The sequence below is a fragment of the Pan paniscus genome, chromosome 7 (genome assembly GCF_029289425.2).
Source record: "Pan paniscus chromosome 7, NHGRI_mPanPan1-v2.0_pri, whole genome shotgun sequence".
NCBI classification, from domain to species: Eukaryota; Metazoa; Chordata; class Mammalia; order Primates; family Hominidae; genus Pan; species Pan paniscus.
The window spans coordinates 96,765,469-96,787,268 of record NC_073256.2 but is presented as its reverse complement, the minus strand read 5'-3'; the positions used below and the strand labels follow the sequence as shown (position 1 = coordinate 96,787,268).

Here is a 21,800-nt window from a genome sequence, read left to right as displayed (position 1 = left end):
CACTGAACTCTAACAATGGTTTTCATATATTTGCATGATTCTCTCTATAGTTTATCTTGGCTAATTACATTTAACTATGGGCTCTCCAATTATATGTTGAACTCAATGACTAATCATCAGATTTCGATAGCAAAGAGCCTATAATTTCCTGAGTGTATGACCTATGTAAGGATATGTTGCAGAGAGAAGCTGTTTCCTTTACCATAGTAAAAATTTGTTTGTGGTTACATTAGAAGCTACCTCTAAAAGACATTTAGCTCTGAGATAGTTTTTAAAATTGAAGTTTGTAGTGTGTGTCCATCTGAGTGGACCCTATGGAATCCTGCTTACCAGGTCATGCCCAGATGCATGAGACAAGAGCCTTTTGATTTTAAAGGCTTCTGTTTCTGTTTAAGTGATTATTGTATACATTCCTCCAAAATAAAGACTTTTCTCAAAAGAAGACATACATGCAGTCAACAAACATATGAAAAAAAAAGCTCAAAGTCACTGATCATTAGAGAAATGCAAATCAAAACCACAATGAGATACCATCTCACATCAGTCAGAATGGCTGTTATTAAAAAGTCAAAAAACAGATGCTGGCAAAGTTATAGAGAAAAAGGAATGCTTTTCCACTGTTGGTGGGATGGTAAATTAGTTCAACCATTGTAGAAGACAATGTGTTGATCCCTCAAAGACCTAGAGGCAGAAATACATTTAACCCAGCAACCCCATTACTGGGTATATACCCAAAGAAAAGTAAATTGTTCTATTATAAAAATACATGCACACATATGTTCATTGTGGCACTATTCGCAATGGCAAAGACATGGAATCAACCTAAATGCCCATCAGTGATAGACTGGGTACAGAAAATGTGGTACATATGCACCATAGAATACTGTGCAGCCATAAAAATGAATGAAAGCATGTCTTTTGCAGGGACAGGGATGGAGCAGGAAACCATTACCCTCAGGAAACTAATACAGGAAGAAAAAACCAAATACCAAGTGTTCTCATTTATAAGTGTGAGCTGAATAATAAGAACACATGGATACGTGGGGGGAACAGCATATACTGGGACCTGCCGGAGGGTTGGGGGGTAGGAGGAGGGAGAGCATCACGAAGAATAACTAATGGATGCTGGGCTTAATACCTAGGTGATGGTATGATCTGTGCAGCAAACCACCATGGCACACGTTTACCTGTGTAATAAACCTGCACATCCTGCACATGTATCCCTGAACTTAAAGTAAAAATTGGAAATTTAAAAAAAAGACCTTAGAAACGGGGCTTCCAAGAGTGGTCACAATCAATTACAGGATTACTACATAGATTTTCTTATTCCGTGCATTAAATTATGTTTGTCCAAAAACAATGTTACTAAAAAGAAAAACATTTTAATATGAAACTTTGCTATAGGTCTGTCCTGTACCCATAAAGCAATTGTTAACTCTTTGCTGAATGCTTTGGGTATCAAATGGTGATAAGAGAAGGGGGAAAGGGCACATCAGCTGCCTTTCCTATCATTGAGGAGTTTGAAATTTCACTGGGGAGATGTGACAAGTATTCACATCATAGGTGGTAAAAACTAAACAGTTTATGGATAAACACCAGGATGCCTGCTTTTAGTCATCCAATGCTTCATTTATTCAGAAGGCTTGCTAAACAGTTTGCAAAGCATTAGAGATGCGTTCTTTTGCCTGATACACTGTCAAATATTACTGCCTTGCACAGAGGTCATTGGATTCACTCTGGAACTGATATCCTCTCCAAGACCAAAAGCTTGGTAAGTTTTTAGGATTCTCTTCTTGGCTGTCATTCTATCATCTGTAAAATGAGGGCTTTGGAACCAAATGAATGTCTTAGTTCCTTCCCGGCTCTAATATTTACCGACTTAAGAGTATCCCTGATGACACAGAGAAAAAGAGGAGAGAATCAGGATAATGTAAGACAAAAGGAAAGTTGTGAGGTCGAGTTATGCTGTTACACGCCCAATGCTGAAGCAATGGGATGGTTCAGAGTAAATGGGCCTGACATGAGAGATCCTTATCTGTCAAGTTTTCTTTCAGATACTATAAACATTACAGGCTGCAGTATTTTTCTTTTTTATTAATGCAGAAGGTCTATTTTATTTTGTCTGTGTGGATGTTTGCTTATGAAAGAATTGGCTTGTTTTAACAGAAATCCTTTTAGTTTGGGATGGGTTGAATGAACCACTCTTTTTTAAATAAACAACTTATTGAGTTATAGTATCTTTCACATACTGTACAATTCACCTATTTAAAGTATACAGTTCAGTGGCTTTCAGTATATCCAGCTGTGTAACCATCACCACAATCAATTTTAGAACATTCTCATAACTCCAGAAGGAAACCTCTCACCCCTAGGCTGTCACCCCACCTCCAATTTCCCCATCTCACCCTCCTTCCAGCTCTAGGCAACTACCGATCTACTTTCTGTCTCTAGTGAGCTGCTCTTTAATGAAGGAGACAGTCAGTGGACATCAGAGACTAAGCACCATAGTGCAGCTTTATCCAGACACATCTATTTAATGGTTGGAGCTGTTAGAGTTTGCAGTAGCTGATGGCAAAATCTAGTTTCTAAGTGATATTGACCAGAAGAATGAATGTCATCAAAAATAACAACCTGAGAATAGCCACAAATTCAGTGCTTAGGAGAGTACTCTTCAGCCATTATCAGTGGAGTGCTTCGGTCACTTGCAGTCAGCCTGACATACTCTACCTCATTGCATGAGACATGTTTAACAAAATAAAAAATCATGATACATTTCTTATAGTTGTTATATTTTTATGGCACTGGTGTATGGTTCACCCAGCGAAATCCCACTTTGGACATTCTGTGTACGGTGACTTTGCTAGGAGATGTTGAATGTCTCTGCTTTCAAGGAGCAGCATAGGAGTGGGTGATAGGTATGCATAAACAAGCAAGTGCAAAATAGCATCAAAATACTCCAGGTGCAGCATAGGGGGCACTTACAAGGACAGCCAGTTATGCCCGGGGAGACTGGTGGGGAGGGGGGTGCCAGAAACAGCTCATGGAGAAGGTGGAGCTGCAGATAAGCAATGGAACACTAGTCATGCTTAGGGAATGTGAGAAGCAAATTTAGGTAGAGGGACCAGTGTGTTCAAATGCACCGACATAGGAAACATCCTAGAGCCTTTGGATGTGAGCAGATAAGACAGTAGGGTGGTTACAGGAGAGGTTGTGAGGAGGATTCTGAGGCTGTGCATCAGTGTGTGAAAGGGGCTATGTGAGATCCCTAAGGAGTTGGACTTGACCCACTGTTTTAGTTTCTTGTGGCTGCTGTAACAAAGCAAGCAAATTGGGTGGCTTAGAACAGTAGAAATGTATTCTCTCCCAGTTCTGGATGCCAGAAGTCCAAAATCAAGATGTCAACAGGACCATGTTCCCTCTGAAGCCTGCAGGGGATGGATGTTTCCTTGCTTCTTCCTGCATCTGGTAGCCTCAGGCATTCCTTGGCTTGTGGCAGCAAAATTCCAGCCTTTGCCTATGGCTTCAGATGGCATTTCCCCTGTGTCTCTTCACATCTGCTTCCCTCTAGGCACATCTGTTTCTGTATCCAAATTTCCACCTTTTATGTAAGGACATCAATCCTAATGGGTTAGGGCTTACCCTAATGACCTCATTTTAACTTGATTACCTCTGTAAAGACCCTATTTCCAAATGAAGTCACGTTCTGAGGTACTGGGGGTTAGGACTTTAACATTTTTAGGGGACAAAATTCAACCCATTACTGCCCCCAGGCATTCAGATGTTACTGCAGGGAAGTCAAGTGTTAATATTTGCATTTTAGAAAGTCACTTGGAGAGTTGTGTGGAGGATGAATGCAAAAGGGGCAAGAGTAGTTGGGAACCTCTTGGCCTTGACCGTTCAAGAAGCCTTGTGGGCTGTTTACTTTATCCTTCACACTCCAGATTCTTCAAGTTTAAAAAGAAGAAGAAAAAGAAATCTGCACATCCACAGCAAAACTAGAAAGTCAGGGAGAAATACCATCAGTGGAGAAGGATATTTAAGAATTCCCAGAAGGTACTAAAAGAAATGAATTGATTGGTGGTGAAATCCAGAAGAACAAAGGATTATATTCCCTTTTACCATTACATACTGTATATTAATAAAACTTTGGTTTTAGGTCAGTAAGGAGCAGGAGAATAAAATGAAAATGTGCATGCCCTTTGACTCAGCAACTCCATGTCTAGGAATCCTATCTATACTCACTCATGTGCTGAGATATATATGCAGGACTAATCGTTGTAATGTCATTTGTAATTGAGGAAAACCAAAAATAATCTAAATATCCATTGGCACAGAATGCCCAATTATAGTATAACCACACCATTCATTGAATGTTCTATAGTTACTAAAAGGAATGAGATAACCCTATATGTACTGACATGGAACATTCTCTAACACACAGTAAATGAACACAATGAAACTGTTGAACAGTGACTAGTATAGGGTACTATATATGTAACAAAGAAAGAAAGACCCTTTCGATTTTTGTATCTTTCCAGACCTTTTTAAAGTATTGTACTGAACTCTAACAGTGCTTACCTGTGGGATTAGGGAATATAGTGAAAAAGAATATTCTTTTTTAAAACATAATACTCTATATCCTGTGTGTTCTGTGAACTTTTTCAGTAAGCATGCAGTATACCAAAACTGGACATTTACTAAAACATTTAAGGAGACAGAATCCATGAGACTTGAGACTTCACCAGTGGGCGAATGTGGTGAACAGTGGGGTGGTAAAGAGGGGAAAGTAGAGGAGGGGTGGAAGGGATGGGATAGGGATAGCATGAATTCAAAACACTCAGAAGCAAAAGGGCAACATTTTAAAGGGAACTATTAAAAAATAAAAAAGACAAAGTATGTATTTTATTGTAAAAGGGGTCTAGGAGTGTTAGTTTGAGAAATAGGAGGATTTATGCATCTTCAACTATGATTGGTGGAGCCCATCACCATAAGAATGGAGAAACAGTGCCGTGAGATGAGAGCCAGTTGCAGAAATTAATGTCATTCCCAGAATCTCTTCTGCTAAAGAGTGTATACAGCCACCAAAACAGCCACCAATGACTTATCCCTAGTGATCCACAAATTACATACAAAGTAACACCTCAGGGATAGGTACTTATCTCTGAAATGGGAGGGAAAAGTCTTTACCCCTTCTCTTCATTAACACCTTTACTTGTTCCTGTCTGTGTTTTCCCATCTCCGCTTGACTCTCCTGTTCCTCCTTCCCTTCCTCACCCCCCTTTCTCTTTTACACACACATACACCTACCCACCCCGTGATACAAATCTACTAGCCTGAACAAAAAGTTAAAGAAAGGGAACTCATAGAAGAAAATGACGTCCAAATCAGATAAGCACCTCCAAATGATAAAGAGGAAAAAGATTTTCTGCCAAAATTATCATGTGAAAATTGTCATGGCCTACTTATTTTATCAGAAAAAAAGTGTGTTAAAGGTAATGTTAACATAGCAGAAAGCTTGAAAAACAAGTGACAACCATATTTCCAAATCAGCTTTTATATGCCTAGTGTTTTGCAGTTAGTGATCAAATGCTTTCACAGCATTATCTCGTTTGAGCCTCACACTGACCCTTTCAGGTAATGCTTCCATGTCTTTATGGAAGGGGACATTGAGTCCCAGAAATGGGCAAGAGCCTTGACTGGTGAGGCATAGACTCTGTTTTCTATGACACTCTGATGCCTGCATGGCCTCAGCAGAGTATAGTTGGTACCCCATGGATTTGTCTCTCGAGCTAAACCTTTCAGACTTTATCTTCCCAAATCTTGTTCTGTCACCTGCCTTAATCTTGAAGAATCACAGAAGTTAGCAAAGTATACTAATCTATGTCATTTATTTATAAAGCAGAGTGGTCATTTGAACAACAAGAAGTTTGGTAGATAAAGGGGATAAGATTGCACCCTTTGGGGGACCACCAACAATAGCTTACAAAGTAAAAATGCAGAATTTAATTTCAGAGATAGTGTTACTTCCTCATTCATGATACTACTTGTGGATATTACTGTGAGCCGTGAGCAATGGAGAAAGAGCCAAAGAAATGAGATTTTGATCCCAGCCAGACTCTGAGGTATTTCCTGGTACCTGGCCTACTAATATTGTCAATAGTTGTTCATAAGAAGAATTAGCTATTAATTATTTCACTAATTCGTAGCATGCAATCCTGAGCTTCTCCATCTGAAGGGGAGAAAACGGAGAAATTATTACTAAATGTACTACCTAAAAGAGGTAGAAGTATAACCAAGAAGTCATTCAGTGATATGTTTACTTTTTAAAAGTTTCCAGACGTAACACTGCACAACTGCAGCTTTCCTCCGCAAAGTCATCAAAGAGCTAAAATGTACAAATGGGAATAGGGATATAAAGTGGAACTGAAGATAAATGGAGAGCCACAGCAGCCCCCACAATACTTCCCTGGCGTTGGTTCCTCCCGGGACCGTAATCTGGGCTGACATCTTCTCTCCTTCCAGCATCTCTTTCAAATAACATGAAGATCTGGTAAATGGCCAGTCAAGCCTCTGGCTGCTCATTCTGGTAGGTCTGAGGTTAGTTTGGCTATAATACATCTTTCTTATTTTGTCCCTCTATTGTGGTTTTGTATAGATTTTCTCGCCTGTACTACTTCTTAACTAAAGGATAGTTACCATGGCAACACCTGTTGATGGCAGACAAAAAAAAAATGTGATTCCACAGGGTGGAGGCTGCTCCTATATTTCTTGCTCCTCGCTCTCACAGTTAAGATTCAAGGGATGTTTTTGTTTCTCCTTCTTTCTTCTCCTGTGGGTGACACTAGTTTTCTCCATTTTGGCAGATTGATGTGGAAACTGCTGTCTGCTGCTTCAGTTTTCCATGCAAAGATGCGGCCATGTTACCCTCGGGAGCATTTGTTGTCATGATTTTTACCAACTGTAATAGACATTGTGCCTTTGTACAAGGGAGTTTACAATCTTTCACGTCTGTTTTTTCCTTCTCCTTTCCTCTCTTTTTCCTTCTTCTCTTTCCTCTTCCACCCTTATTTGATCAACCAGGTGAGCCCATATTCCTTCTTTGACTAGATAGCCAAAGGTCTGCAGTAGTAAAGTCCAAATTTCACATCTCATTTAAAATGCCATTAGTCTGGATATCAAAACAATTAATAAAGTAAAACATGGGGTATACATAATGCCAATTTGTTCTATAAACAATCAGTTTGAAAGAAATATATTCTAGATAGTAAATAAATGGAAGAGCCTTAAAAAATAATAATGTACTGAAGAACAGTCGTATATGATAACTGGTTAATCTCTTCTTATACATATGTAGCTATATCATAAATATTCCGCATTTAAGCAAGCATTTTGATATGCCTCATCTGGACATGGCATTGCAGAAGAATCTTTGGATGAGGGTTTTTGTTGTTTTTTTTTAAGGCACCAGTTCTAACACCAAATCACCTGATTAGGGGAAGAAGCACAGATAGCGTAGTTGAAATGGCTAAGCCACCACAATGGAGGTGGAGGTGAAGGTAATGAAAAGTGGCCTGGGTTATGTTTGTGGCTCAGACCTCAGATAGCCGTGTGATTACAGCCAGGGCTCAGTTTCCTTGCCACTAAATTTAGAGACTGAACAGAAATATCATGGAGTTTGTTTCTAATTCTAAAGTATATTAATATAACTCTGAAATATACATAAGTACTAAAAATAGAACAGAAACATCATTATACACCAAGGGCTGAAAAAATGTACATAGAGAACCAGGGTGGACTCATAAGCATGAATTTTGAGTGACTTTTCAAAGACATGAATTAACCAAGAGGGGAGTCTAAGAAAATAAGTGATGTAGCATATCAGTCTTAAGATACTGTGTCCCAGTAAAGCAAAAAAATTCCCTAGGAATTTTGGTTGATATAAATTCTTACAGAGCTCTTTAAAATTTTTCCTCACAATTAAAATAATTATTGAAAGCTGTCTCATTAAGTATGCTGCATATTTCTTGGTCATTCATCTCTCAAGCTATCACTGGAAAAAATACAATTGAAAATGCAGATTCCCTCTTTGAAATTGTATAATGAATTATGTGAACCTACCTGTTATTTTGATGTTCGTTTGAATTTATATAATTAAGAAATAACTCCATATAGCAGATGGATTGATGTATAAACCTCTTGATATGACATATGTAAAGTAATGAGAATTACCTTCCTTACCCTAATCTCTGTGTCTTTAAGTCAGGACTGGAATATTAGGTAACTTGACCATCTTTTCATGCACTAACCCTGTATTCTAGGGCTGCCATAACAAAGTACCATGAACTGAGTGGTTTAAACATCCAGAATTGATTGTCTCACCATTCTGGAGGCTGAAAGTCTGAGATCCCAGGGTCGGCAGGGCCGTGTTCCCTCTGATGGCTCTAGGCAAGGATCTGTTCCAGGTCTGTCTCTTAGTTGCTTGCAGTTCCTTGCCTTATGGCAGCATACCTTCAGGCTTCACATGAGATTCTCCCTGTGTGGGTGTCCCTGTGTCCAAATCCCCCCATTTTATAAATATACCAATCACATTGTATGGGGGCCCATCCTACTCTAGTGTGACCTCATCTTAACTACTTACGGTATATCTGTGATATGCTATTTCCAAGTAAGGTCACATTCTGCAGTCCTGGAGGTTAGGACTTAGAGACATGAATTTTGGTAGGTTTTCACACCTAACAGGCTCAGAAAAGCGTCACATAGGCACATGCACACACACACACAGAGTATAAGATTCTCTAATTGTGGCCACCCTGTGAACATGGACTCTTATTAGAGTCCATCATGATACTTGTAGTTCTTCTAAACACCATATTTTACCAATCATACTGTAGCTAACATTTACTGGGCACTTAACTATTGCAAAACTCCTGTTAGGATGTTTAAACATACATTAGTTCATGTGTCATTTCCCTTCAAGTGAATCTCCTTGACTATCTCTGTGATAGTGAGCATTACATCTCACTGAATGTCTCAGAATTTCTCTAAAGTTCCATGTAGATCATTTAGTAGTTACTTTCCTTCAGAGAAACTAAATGTCATACATATGTTAGCATCTCTTAAAACCACCCTAGGTCATGCGAGAGTGTACACACGGGCACATTATCAATGGCAGAGTTCTGTTGTGGTATCTGCAAGCAGCATTGAAAGTGTAAGATTGAAGTGGTCAAATGTGTGTGTGTTCTCTCTCATAACACACACACATACACATATATGTACTCATTACATATATAGAGTGTGAAGGAGCAAGGAAGACACTTCAAACTACTTTATCCCATATGGTCCATCTATAAAATGCCAACCTACCAACCCCCAGTTCACACACGGCCCTGCATACCCCTCTGAAACTCAGGCATTTTACGGACAACAATCTCAAAATGTGGAAGCTGCCAGGCGAATAACCAGAGCTTAAATGTCTCTCTCTTGACCCCACAGGCAGAGCCATTGCCTCAGGTCAACACAAACAGCCCAGCCAGTTTTGCAGAACCCCAAGAACGGAGGCCAGGGTCCTTTCTGTGGCTGGGAAGTTACCCCGTGGCTGGGACTTTTCATAGCAGAGGAACTTCACAGCAGATTTTTGTGAATGTTTGGCATCTCAAACACATACCTGGGCAGACTTCAAGTTAGTTACTGACCCCACAACTTTCTTGGCTTCCTGGGGAAAGGGAAGTCTTTCTTGCCTGCCCCTCCCCGCCGACATGCATACCCATTCACACAACTTCTGCTGGGGCAGCAACCCTCCAACCCCATAACCCCTTGAGTGATCCCCAGATTAGATAACTTAGAAGTCAGAGAACTGTTTCTCATCAGGAAATGCCTGAGGCAGACCTGAGGCTTTGTGAGAGACAACCCAGGTGGCTACCCAGTTAGCTGCCCATGATGCACAATGGCAGGATAGGGCATGTGCATTAGGCCAAGACAATCAAAGCTCTATAAATGACAGCTAAAGTCCCAGTCCAAAAGAAAGTTCCTAAATGTGCAGAGTGGAAAGGACTGGAATAATATTTACTTTTTGTTCATTGTATTCATAAGCAAGGAAATAACATTGAGAGGTGAATAAAGAAAATGAACAAATGACTGAATGAATATCCTCTGTAGTTGTGCTGGCTATTTTCTCATGCTTATTTACATTGCCTAAAAGAAGATGTTTTAAATTCTGTATTTTACTATCAATTTATAAGCTAATAATTAGAGGAGTCAATTTATATGTTTTCTATTCACTAAAGCAACATTTAAGTACTGAATCTAATCTTACTTTGTATTCGGATGCCTGAGAAGCATGCTATAGAGCTTCTCTTAAACACATCGTGCTGCACGTTATAAACTATTCTATTCTGTGCCAACAAGAAAGATTTCTTTTCCTGTTTTGAACACTTCGGTCATTTTGATTATTTCTCTGCTGATATTGAAACTGCAAGGAATTCATATCCAAGCCACACTTGGGATGGATGCATACGGATAAGGCTTACTAAATTATGGCATTTTAAGCCTCTTTCCAGGTAGCATGCTTAGAAATAGAAGATTTTTGCTAGTAAAATGTCATTTTAAAAAAATCAATGTATGTATTATAACTGTATCTGTCTTACCTGAGTCCTGTATGTTGTAGATAGTATAAGGATACATCGTTAAGGATTTTTATCTTCAGCTTCCTAGAATTCAAGAAAATTATGGTCCTCTTGGAAAGGAGATTACAGAGTTTTCATTAAACCACACCACTGAAGAGGATTTGCAGAAAGAACTATTTTTCCAGTGTCATACTTATAATCTTTTTGATGCCTAAAGAAATCTGATTATTATTATATTTTGCCTTCATCTTATCTTCACAGTGGCCTCTTTTGGCAGCTCTGTGAACTACTCTTTCTTGCTGCTTCCATTTTTTCTGTACTCAGTGAAAAAAAAATAAAACCCAGAAAACCCTCTTTTAATGGACTGCTGCTTTGCATACATCAGGGATTTCAGCTGTTCGAGTGTGTGAAAAATGAAACAGGAGACATCAGGTGGCATGAAGACTAGAACTGTTAACACAATAAATACCAGAAAGGCTGAAAGTGTGAGCCAAAGCAGCTGGGGAGTGGAAAAAACGAGAGGCACAGCTGGGAGAAGCAGCAAGAAAAAGCAGCCCCAGGAAACATGAGGGAGCTTAGCAAGGGGAGAAGAGCAGCTGATGAAAACAAGAATCCGAGGATAAGGGAGGCAGAAGCATTGTTAGTTATGTTTTTCCAATATTGCACAGTGCATCATAGCCCATATGCATTGTCTTTGGCTACCTCTTTAATTGCTGTGTCATTGAGCATATTTAATACAGTTGTCTTGCATGATTACTGTGGACTGAATATTGAAATACCAATGAAATATCTGTACTTTGAGGTTGATCTCTGTTATATTGATAATGTACTAAACCTGTCAGGGAATTCAGACAGGTTAATGAGAAATACCATGCATTAGTTTAAGGATACATTTTTTTTTCTACCAAAAGTATATCAAATTGCTAACATTTAGTATTTGGACAAATAAGGAATGTGTGTAATTAGCTGGGTTAATAACTGGTTTGGTAGGTATATCCAGAGAGCTCTGATTAATAAATTGCTCTCTTCCTGAAGAGAGGTTTTTGGTATTTTAACTTTATCCAGTCTTAGTCCACATTAGGCCTCACATGAGTAAAACTGTATAAATGCATGCCCCAAAGTTGGGAGAGATAGCAGATGTAAAAACTGATGGAAACAGAATTAGGAACATCTTGACATTTAACACAGTGACCCAAATCTAAGAAGCAGAAATGTCACAGGGATCAATATAAACACCCTGCTCCCCCAGTTAAATTGCAAAGGAACAGTAAGGAGAGATGAAGCTTAGCAGCATCATATTTCACAGAAATTTAGATTTTAGTCAAATATAAATGTATATACACATGTGTTAATATGTGTTTATAACTGTGTATATATGCATGTATATATATGTTAATACATATATACACTTGTATATATGTGTGTATGTGTGTCAGGGTAGCTGGTAAAAAGGCTTCTGTGATCTTTGGCCTTCTAAATAATGTGGGTGGACAGAAATAAGAGACCTGTTCCACTCTTCACTGATGAAGTGCTTCTTCACCTGGAGAATTGCCTTTGAGCTTGATCTTTTAGAAGAGAACATCCAGAAAATGACAGTGCCAGCCCCCAGTACATCTCCTCCTGCCTTCCTTGTTCCCTCACTATTTGTTCCTCTTGCATGTGCCATCGTTGCCCTCCCCAAATCTGAATTTGTTCTGACTAAAGCAGAAAACACTTTAAATGTTTAAACCTACCCCACAGTCCACTGGAGCACATCACTAATTATACTCTCTCTGTGCCTCGCCCACAGTAGTATCTTGCCCAATGCCAGCTGTGTTTGTTTGCTGAATCTCCCACGTTGAGATGTTGTTGCCCCAGTGAACACTAGGATGACTATGTCACATTCCAGCGATGTTATTGTCATGCAAATGTAGGCTCTGGTATCCCGAGATGATTCTCAGCCTCCCATAATCCTTACTCCTTGGCCTTCCAAGTTTCAGCTGTTTCTGTGTCTGTGTAACCAAGTGTCTGGGACTGAAGATCTTCTTTGGGTCTCATAGTCTGTGTTGGTCTTGCCAGGTGATCTTCTTGAGAACTGTGGCTCTTACTCTGAGTTGCTGCTTAGTGGCTAGATTCTGTTGCTGTGACTAGACCTCCAGGATGGTAATGGACGACCCTCCTAACTTCACCAACCTATTTATTCTTTGCTGATAGCTTTGCCTCCCTGCGATAGCTGGGCCCCAAAAATCCCCACCCACCGCCACCACCGACACCCAAATAAGGGTTATTTCCTAAATCAGGTCGATGTTGCCTTGTTCCCTGGATGTTGTGCTTGGTTGTTGGGCTCCCCTCCCAGGTTGGGCTTTGTAGCTGCAGCAGGCTCTTCGCCTACTCTGCTCTTGTGAGCAGACCTGGCCAGGGACCCGCTCCCTTCTCCTGGCAGCCTTTGTGTTCTTTTGAGTTATGGCAGGTGGTACATGAAATCGTATTCTTTGGAATAGAGAAGGAGGGCTCAAGAGCAGGGGAAGAGGAACTTCTTTAAATAGGTGTCTTCCAGTATCTGAAGGGTTGCCATGTCAGGGAACTATTGGACTTGCTCTGCATGGCCCTAGACCTTAAAACCACGACTCAAACAAGGTTGAAGCCACTAAGCCTCTGGAGCACAGAAGAACCTTTCTTACTCCTAGCTCAAATTTAACAACACTTCTCAGAGACAGAAAGGGATTCCTTGGGATGGAGGAAGCCCTTTATTGTGGCAGGGAATTCAGCATAGGTAGATTAGCAGGTCTAAGTTTTGTTTATTGGTTTATTTCCATTGCAACGTAGATAAAGTATTGTATTTACTGGAATGATGTTTGCATGTGGGAAATATTGCTGCAGCAGTATGCCAATCACGAGCAGCCGGTAATCCTACTCTCTTCTCTGTCTTCAGGGACTGTGAGTGAGAGAGGTTTTATTATAGCAACATCCTTGAGCCTACTCTGATTTTTTTAAAATGAATTCACTCAATCAGTGAATAAATATTGAGCAATTACTATATTCCAAGCACTGTGATTCATTCCATGCTCAGTACGTTGAACTGTTCTATTTAACCAAGTCCTTTTGACATTGCAGTTATCGATGAGATGTCACAGACATTGTAGAAAGGATTCAAGTATCAAGTGGGGTTGATTTATGGATGACCTTTAAGTTTCTTTTAAATTTGAGAATCTGTAATTGAGTTTCATGATTCTAGTCTCATACTGAGTAGTTATCTTGCCTCCAGGTACAGTTTTTAAAAGTCAGACATGAATTTGGAGTAGATTCCTGAAGTCTGTTCTCCTCAATCCCTGTATTTGTCTACCCAGATAGCAGGGAGATACACTCTCAACATCATTACTCCTTCCCCAGAAGAGACTGTTAGGATATAACCTTGAGAAAACACTCCTTTCCTTAGACCCTCCTCAGCACTGCCAGCGGGGGCTCAGCCCAGGCCATCTGTCAGGTGCCCATCTCATCCCTCAGGGTTTCAGTGTCCCAGAATGGAGCTCTGTTTCAGTTCTGCTGGGTGGCTTTAGCCAGAACAAGAGTTCAGGTTAGTTTGGTAAAAACACATCCTGAACTGGAGTTCACGTGCTTGGGCTTTCTTATGAATGTCATCATTAGTATTAAGAAGTCACCAACCGTCCTCATGAAAACTGTCAGAGAGCCAGGTGTAACAGAAACTGCTGGGCGTGGCATTCCATGGACAGGATATGTGGGTTTCAGGGAGAGGTCGTGTTTGACTAAATTGTCAGTATCAGAAGTCCTAAAATTCCATTCGGTGGAAAAAGAAATCAATATTGAAGGTATGGGATTTCTGTTTGATTGGGTCAATAATCATTTGCAGTGATTAACCTTATTATCTCTATACCCTGATAACCTAATCATCTCTATCACCTTTGGAAATAATCAGCAAGATGAAAGGAGACCTGAAGAAGTGTTTGGTCTATCAGAATTATACTCAAGTTGTCCCAGTCAGGGCATGATGGTTTGCAGTGGAGCTAGGTTATCTGCTTAGTGTAACAACTCCCATGATTCCAGCTAAAATTATTTTGGGGTTTGCCATTTTTTTTTAAGACTGATCTGAAAAATGACTGATGCTTACTTATAACATCCAAATCCTTGGAATATTATTTTTCATAAGAGCTTTATTTAGATGCAATTCACATACCATACAAGTCATCCATTTAAAGTACAACCATCAATTTTAGGACATTTTCATCACCCCTTCTCCCCTAGCCCTAAGGAACACAAATCTACTTTCTATCTCTATGTATTTGCCTATTTTGGACATTTCTTATAAACAGGATCATATAATATTTTTTTGTGACTGGTTTCTTTCACTTAGCATGTTTTCAAGGTTCATCCATGTTGTAACATGTACCAGTATTTTATTCTATTTTATGGCTGAATACTATTCTTTTGTATGGATATACCACATTTTGTATATACCCATTCACCAGTTGAGGGGCATTGTTTCTACTTCTGTGGGTATTACAAATAATGCTTCTGTGAATATCTATGTGCAAGTTTTTGTGTGGATGTATAGTTTCATTTCTTTTGCTATATACCTGGGAGTGGAATTGCTGGGTCACATAGTAACTCTCTGTTTAACATTCTGAGGAACTAACAGACTGTTTCAAAGCAGCTGTGTTATTTTACATTCCCATCAGCAGGGCATGGGGTTCTGATATCTCTACATCCTCTTAACACTTGTTATTAGCTTAGATGTGTTTATTATGGCCAAGTGCAAATCACTAGGAAGGTATGAAGTGGTATCTCATTGTGGTTGATTTGCACTTTGTTGATGGCTACTGATGTTGTGACGTTGAGCATCTTTTCATGTGTTTATTGATTATTTGTGTATCTTTTTTGGAGAAATGTCTCTTCAGATCCTTTGCCCATTTTTGGTTGGGTTGTCTTTTTATTATTGAGTTATAAGAGTTATTTATATATTCTATATATAAGTCCCTTATCACATACGATTTGCATATATTTTCTCCCATTCTTTGGGTTGTCTTTTCATTCTTTTAATATTGTCCTTTAAATTACAAATATTTTTATTTTAATGAAGTCTAGTTTATCTGCTTTTTCTCTAGTTGGCTTGTGCTTTTGGGGTCACATGCTTCTGCCAAATCTGAGCTCATGAAGATTTAGCCCTTTGTTTTTTTTTCTAACAGTTTTGTAGTTTACGCTTTTACATTTAGGTATTTGATCCATTTTGCATTAACCTTTTCTGTGGTCTGAGTTAAGGATCCAACTTTATTCTTTTATATATGGCTGTCTAGTTGTTCCAGAACCATTTGTTGAAAAAGCCTGTTCTTTCCCCGTTGAATAGTCTTGGCACCCTTGCCAAAAACTCAACTGGCCATATAATTGAAGGAATATAAATATATGGGTTTATTCCTGGATGCTAAAGTATTGATCTGTATGTCTATCCTTATGACTGCACCACAGTGTCTTGATGACCTTGTTTCGCTGGAATATTTTTAAGTCGCAAAATGTATATTTTGAAAATTCAAAACTGTGCACCATTTTTATATTATTAAATTAACTGTCAAATCTTGTCTCCAGTTTTCAAGTCAGGATCTTACTCATATCTGGTGATAGAGAAAGCACATCCAAACATTATTTTTAATACACATTAGTAGAATTTGACATTTTTAAAAAAATTGTTAGTTCTTTAAATTTTACCTTTTAATTGTAGCAATTTGATTTAGATAATTAAATCTTGCTCATATTTCTGGCTAATTCAGGAGAATTCCCTGGATTGACCATGATGACAAGAAAAAGTGGAGAGGTTTATGGTTGGAATCCACATCTAAATATATCTGCATGGCAGGGGTTCAGAAGGAGGCTTGACTTGAAGTCTAATAAAAGAGTGGAACGATGGCTTGGGAACTCAGTTGTCTATCAAGCCCTGCACCCAGCGAAGCCCTGTCTCCTAGTTGATGAGATTGACAGCAGAAAGACCTGGAGTCGGCTTAGAAGAAGACAGCCCATGATTGTGTGTCTTGTTCTGATCTTTTTAAACTTATTAAAAGAAAATAAGAATGTAGCTAAATGCAGTGGCAAACAAAAGACAGCAGTTTCTCACTTTCTAACTGTCAGGGAAACAATAGATATACCTCAAGATAATATAAATATTCTGCTGACTCTGCTATCAGAGAAAGCAACACACAGTCTAAGATGATAATATGTGGTTCTAACAAAAGAACATCAGTAGATGCAAATCTAGAAGGCTCACGTTCCACTCCGTTTGTTATGTCAGAAATCAGGAATTATGCCTCAGTTGGTTAAAATGATTGAGAGGTTCTGAATCTTAGTCAACAGCCAAGATATTCTCCTTAGAGCATAAACACAGCCGTTCTTTCATCCGTTTGTTCGTTCGTTCATTCATTCATTCCGTCCCTCTCCCCTCCTCCCTTTCTTACTGCACTTGTCATGGTGTCTTATGTGAAGTGAGTGTTCAATATGGGAGAGACTTATTTGAGGATGGGAAGAGAACTAGAGAGGAAGGGGGGCAGGAGGAAGGGCTAGGCACCAAAAACAGCAGAACAACAGGTAGGATTGGGGAGCTGTTGAATCAAGAGGGAGAGCGAGGGAAGTCGCCCATGTAGCCTCTCTTTTCTGAACATCTTCCCCATTTCCACAGCAGAATGTGTGAAGGGACAACTCGGGGCTAGATCTGCATGTCGTCCAGGTGACACCGTTCACGCTGCACCAAAGTCTCCTTCTAACAAGAAATTTTCAGAACTGAATCACAGCTTACCTTACCAAAAAGTATAAATGCTCTTTTCAAACAAATCACTTGTTTTGTTTCAAATTCAGAAAAGTTATTTGAATTTTAGTATCACTGTAGTAACACAGAGGTTTACTTGGCATAAACTAGGAAAAATATAGAAAGAGCAAGTAAATTGATTTGTATTTGATTAGACACTTACTTGGCTTTTTTATTAAAAATTTTTGGGTGGATGGGGAGATAGGAAGTTTTCTTTATTGAAATTTTTTTATTTAATTATTACTGTCTATAGTTGTGCCTCTACATTTCAGTTTGCTTTGTTCAGGAAGGAATATAAGAATATAAATCTCAGTGTTTGGCATAAGTACACTAGCATTTTTACAGTGAACTGAACAAGTATCTTTCACAGTGTATATCCATCTGCCTTTTTTTCTAACTTTCCTTCTCTTTGGCTATAGGCCAAGAAAGAAGAGAGAACTCTCACCACAACATTTCAAAGGGAATACATTGCCAGAACTTGGAATACTCTTCTGGACAAACATTTCCTCCAAGGTAAATATTACCATTGTACCAATAAAGGGACACATCACTAGAATTTTTGAATGGCAGTGGTACAGCACAAAGGTTTAATTGTTTAGTCTCATACAGACCTAGAGTGATATGAGAGAAAGAGAGAGAGGGAGAGAGAGAGAAGAAAGCAGTGCTGTTGGGGTATCCTGCAGCCTCTTCTAAATGTGTTACCAGGAGAATGCCATCAGAATCTGGGAGCTCACTGAGCTGTACGAAAAATGTGTGGGAAATGAGGAGGAAAGAAGAGGCTGGCCTTTTTTCTTCGTGTTACAGATACTCGTGAACACAAAAGCCAGCAGGGTTCGATTATGAAAATAACATTTCATCCTTTATGAGGAAAAAAATGAGTAGTTTCCTTTAGAGGTTAAAATAAAATATATGCTGTATTCATGTCACAAGAGGGAAAAGCCTGAATCATAATATTTTACACCAACTGAGACAAGTATGAAAGATTTTAAGGAACTCCATGTTCTTCTATGAAAATACCTGCTAAGTAAGCCTTCAGTAAGCCTTTCATTGGTTTGTGAGAAATGCTTCATGAAGTTCTTGTTTTGGAAATCATATCTTTAATGCCTCTTGTGGGGAGGGGTGTGTGTGTGTGTGTGTGTGAGAGAGAGAGAGAGAGAGAGAGACCAAAGAAGGATCTGTCAGCATGATACTATAGGTTTCAGAGGAGTAACTCTAGGCGCTTTCTTTGTGAATCATGAGCTTAGTGGGAATAAAGGCTTAACAGAAGCAGCTGAATTCATAGTCAGCTTTGGCATTCATGAATTAGCTGCCAATATTTTAGCACAAATTGCTGTGTCATTTCTATGAAGTTCCCCTGTCGCTGCTCAGTCTGTAGCTAAAAGCTGTCTTGTTTTATCTGATGAAACACCTCTTAAAATTTTATCTGATGAAACACCTCCTTCCTTATACAGATATTTGTGTACCCGCACACAGAAATGCAAAAACATATGATCCCCCTTAAAAGAAAATAAACTTGTCAACTTTCTCTGTTTAGAAGTTAATATGATATGGTTGATACTACCTAGCCCTTAGTGTTCTGGAAGGCAGTTTCAGATTGGCCAGGGGAGAGTCCTGTTTTCCTCCTCAGTCCTCATCCTGGTTATTCTCTTCTGAAGGGCTTGGGGTGAGGGAAATGCAGGCTGTACATTAGAGGAGAATTTTGTGATACTATTCATTCTCTGTTCTGACAGAGAGGACATTGTTTGTTCACTGTAATAGGCTTGGCAGGAATCTGTGCTGTGCGTACAGAATGGGAAAATAGCAGAGCAGTGGGAAATCTCAAAATTCTAAGCAGCAGATCAGCTTAGAGATTTTGCAAAAATCTGTTTTAATAGCTTCTCATTACTGTAGACGTAAGTCATAATTTGGAGAAACAGTTTTCCTTTCAGTGATAATTTTCTTCACATTGCATTATGCCTGTGTTACATGAAAAAAGTCTTTAAGATGCAGTATGCCTATCCAAGTACTGTAGTAACAAGAATTAAAATCATGAAAGTTTAGAAATACTTGATGAACACACTAGACCTGCTTTGATATTGTCCTTTGTACGTCAGCATTCACATTGGTACAAATGAAAATTAGCCTATGTACGTCATCTGGTGGTTCACAGAAGCAAGTGTATGCTGCCAAAGATAAGAGAAAAAAGGCGCATTTAAAGATGTGCATTGAGGTAAGAGATGCAGTGCTAGTGAGAGGGAGCCATGCTCCAAATGTTCAGAACTTTAAAGGCAACAACTGTAAAAGCAAAGGCTCAAAGCAGCATGCAAACCGTGAACTGGAAACTGAGCTGGCCATGACTGAGGCCTGGCATTTCTGCTTCTTGAGGCTATGTGTTCCCACCTCTCCCTGAGCAGAGAGACTGCGCGATATGATGGGCCCTGATAGCCCCAGGTGTCTGGGGACCTTGTGTGTGTGCATGTGTGCCAGGCTGCTCTGTTCACAGACGCTATGTGAGCTAGAGAGTGGGAGAGCCTGGCCCACACCCAGCAGCCCCAACAGTAGCTGTGGGGGACCCTCGTCTTTAGGCTTAAAGAGAAATTTATCATGGCTGCCCAATCTTGGCCTATATTCTTTTTTTTTTTTTTTTTTTTGAGACTGAGTCCTGCTCTGTCGCCCAGGCTGCAGTGCAGTGGCGCGATCTCAGCTCACTGCAAGCTCTGCCTCCCATGTTCATGCCATTCTCCTGCCTCAGCCTCCCGAGTAGCTGGGACTACAGGCACCCACCACCACGCCCAGCTAATTTTTTATATTTTTAATAGAGACAGGGTTTCACCATGTTAGCCAGGATGGTCTTGATCTCCTGACTTCATGATCCGCCCGCCTCGGCCTCCCAAAGTGCTGGAATTACAGGCATGAGCACCGCGCCCGGCCTCTTGGCCTATATTCTTAAGAACAGCTCCCTGGATATTTTTATAAAAACTACATAATATAAATTATGAGACTTTTAAAATTCTATCCGTAGTAGTGTCAGTATACAGTAGAGCATTGGATTATTGCAAATCCCTTTTTATGTAGCCTATGTAAGGGTTAATCTTATGTAACAAAAGCAGGTCCTTTACTCCACCACTTGTGACATGATTCACACGTATTATCTGCTTTGTTGTTTTTAAGTTTCTCAGTCTTTTAAAATGTATTTGTTAGACAATCTTTTTGATGATGCATTTGTTCATCTTTTTAAAAATGTATAGAAATTGGCCAGCTGTGGTGGCTCATGCCTAAATTTCCAGCATTTTGGGAGGCCGAGGTGGGCAGATTGCTTGAGTCCAGGAGTTCGAGACCAGCCTGGGCAACATGGCAAAACCCTGTCTCCACAAAAATTAACCAAGCATGGTGGTGCATGCCTGTAGTCCCAGCTACCTGGGAGGCTGAAGTGGGAGGATCTCTTGATCCTGGGAGGCAGAGGCTGCAGTGAGCTGAGATCATGCCACTGTACTCCAGTCTGAGTGACAGAGCAAGACCCTGTCTCAAAAAAAAAAGTATAGAAATATATTTATATGATGATATTTTCAAGTACATCACAAAGATAGCAAGAAAAAACCACCAAGGCTTGAATAAACTCCCTTTATTCTTTCTATTTGGTACATTTTTTTGGTCTGTTTTTCAAGCAGTTTTTATTTTATTGTTTTTCACAGCTGAGTTAAGGATTACTGAGGGACGTGAGGTCGAGGCAGGGCCAGGTTCTCCTGCTCCCTCCAGGGTCTCCTCGGAGGCGCTGCCTGCAGCAGCAGAACTGGCAGGTCCCTGGAAGACACCTTCGTGTGCAGGGTAATTGCTGGCCCATCTGTGACTCAGCAGACATGCCTCCTATCCTGCCTGCTTGTTCCTTTCCTGTGGAATTTCCGGTAACCACTGAGACCTGATCTTTAGCACACACCAGTGACAGCTGGGTCTCCATACCCTGTGACCACAGTTCGCCAGAAAGCTGGGAGAGCCTGCAGGCAGCTAAGTCAGTGTGGGCACCAGCCTCATGTGTGTCATCATCGTGGCTCGGGGGAGGATGCCCTAAAGCTAGGCGTGCAAGGGCCTTGTTTCACCAATGCTATGTGTCACCATCTAGTATGAAAGAAAATGTTTGTCGGTCGAGGGAAATTGGAGTAAACACTTAACGACACTGTTTTATTTTGGGGTTTTTTTGTTTTGTTTTTCTGAGACAGGGCCTTGCTCTGTTGCCCAGGCTAGAGTACAACGGTGCTATCTGGGCTTACTGAAACCTCTGCTTCCCAGGTTCAAGCGATTCTCGTGCCTCAGCCTCCTGAGTAGCTGGGACTATAGGTGAATGATACTATTTTATTTAACAAACACTTATATTGTACCTACAGCGAGGCAAGCACTGGTCTAAGCACTTTGCAAGTATTAAA

At 39.9% G+C, this 21,800-nt stretch overlaps 1 protein-coding gene across 1 annotated transcript in view; it reads left to right on the top strand.

Moving 5' to 3' along the window:
- Nucleotides 1–21,800, top strand: part of PAG1 (phosphoprotein membrane anchor with glycosphingolipid microdomains 1) — a 143,766-nt gene that overhangs the window by 63,735 nt on the left and 58,231 nt on the right. The window contains exon 3 of the mRNA XM_034966269.3: nt 17,823–17,916. The gene's annotated coding sequence lies outside the window, so the exon portion shown is untranslated. The remainder of the gene's footprint in view (nt 1–17,822; nt 17,917–21,800) is intronic.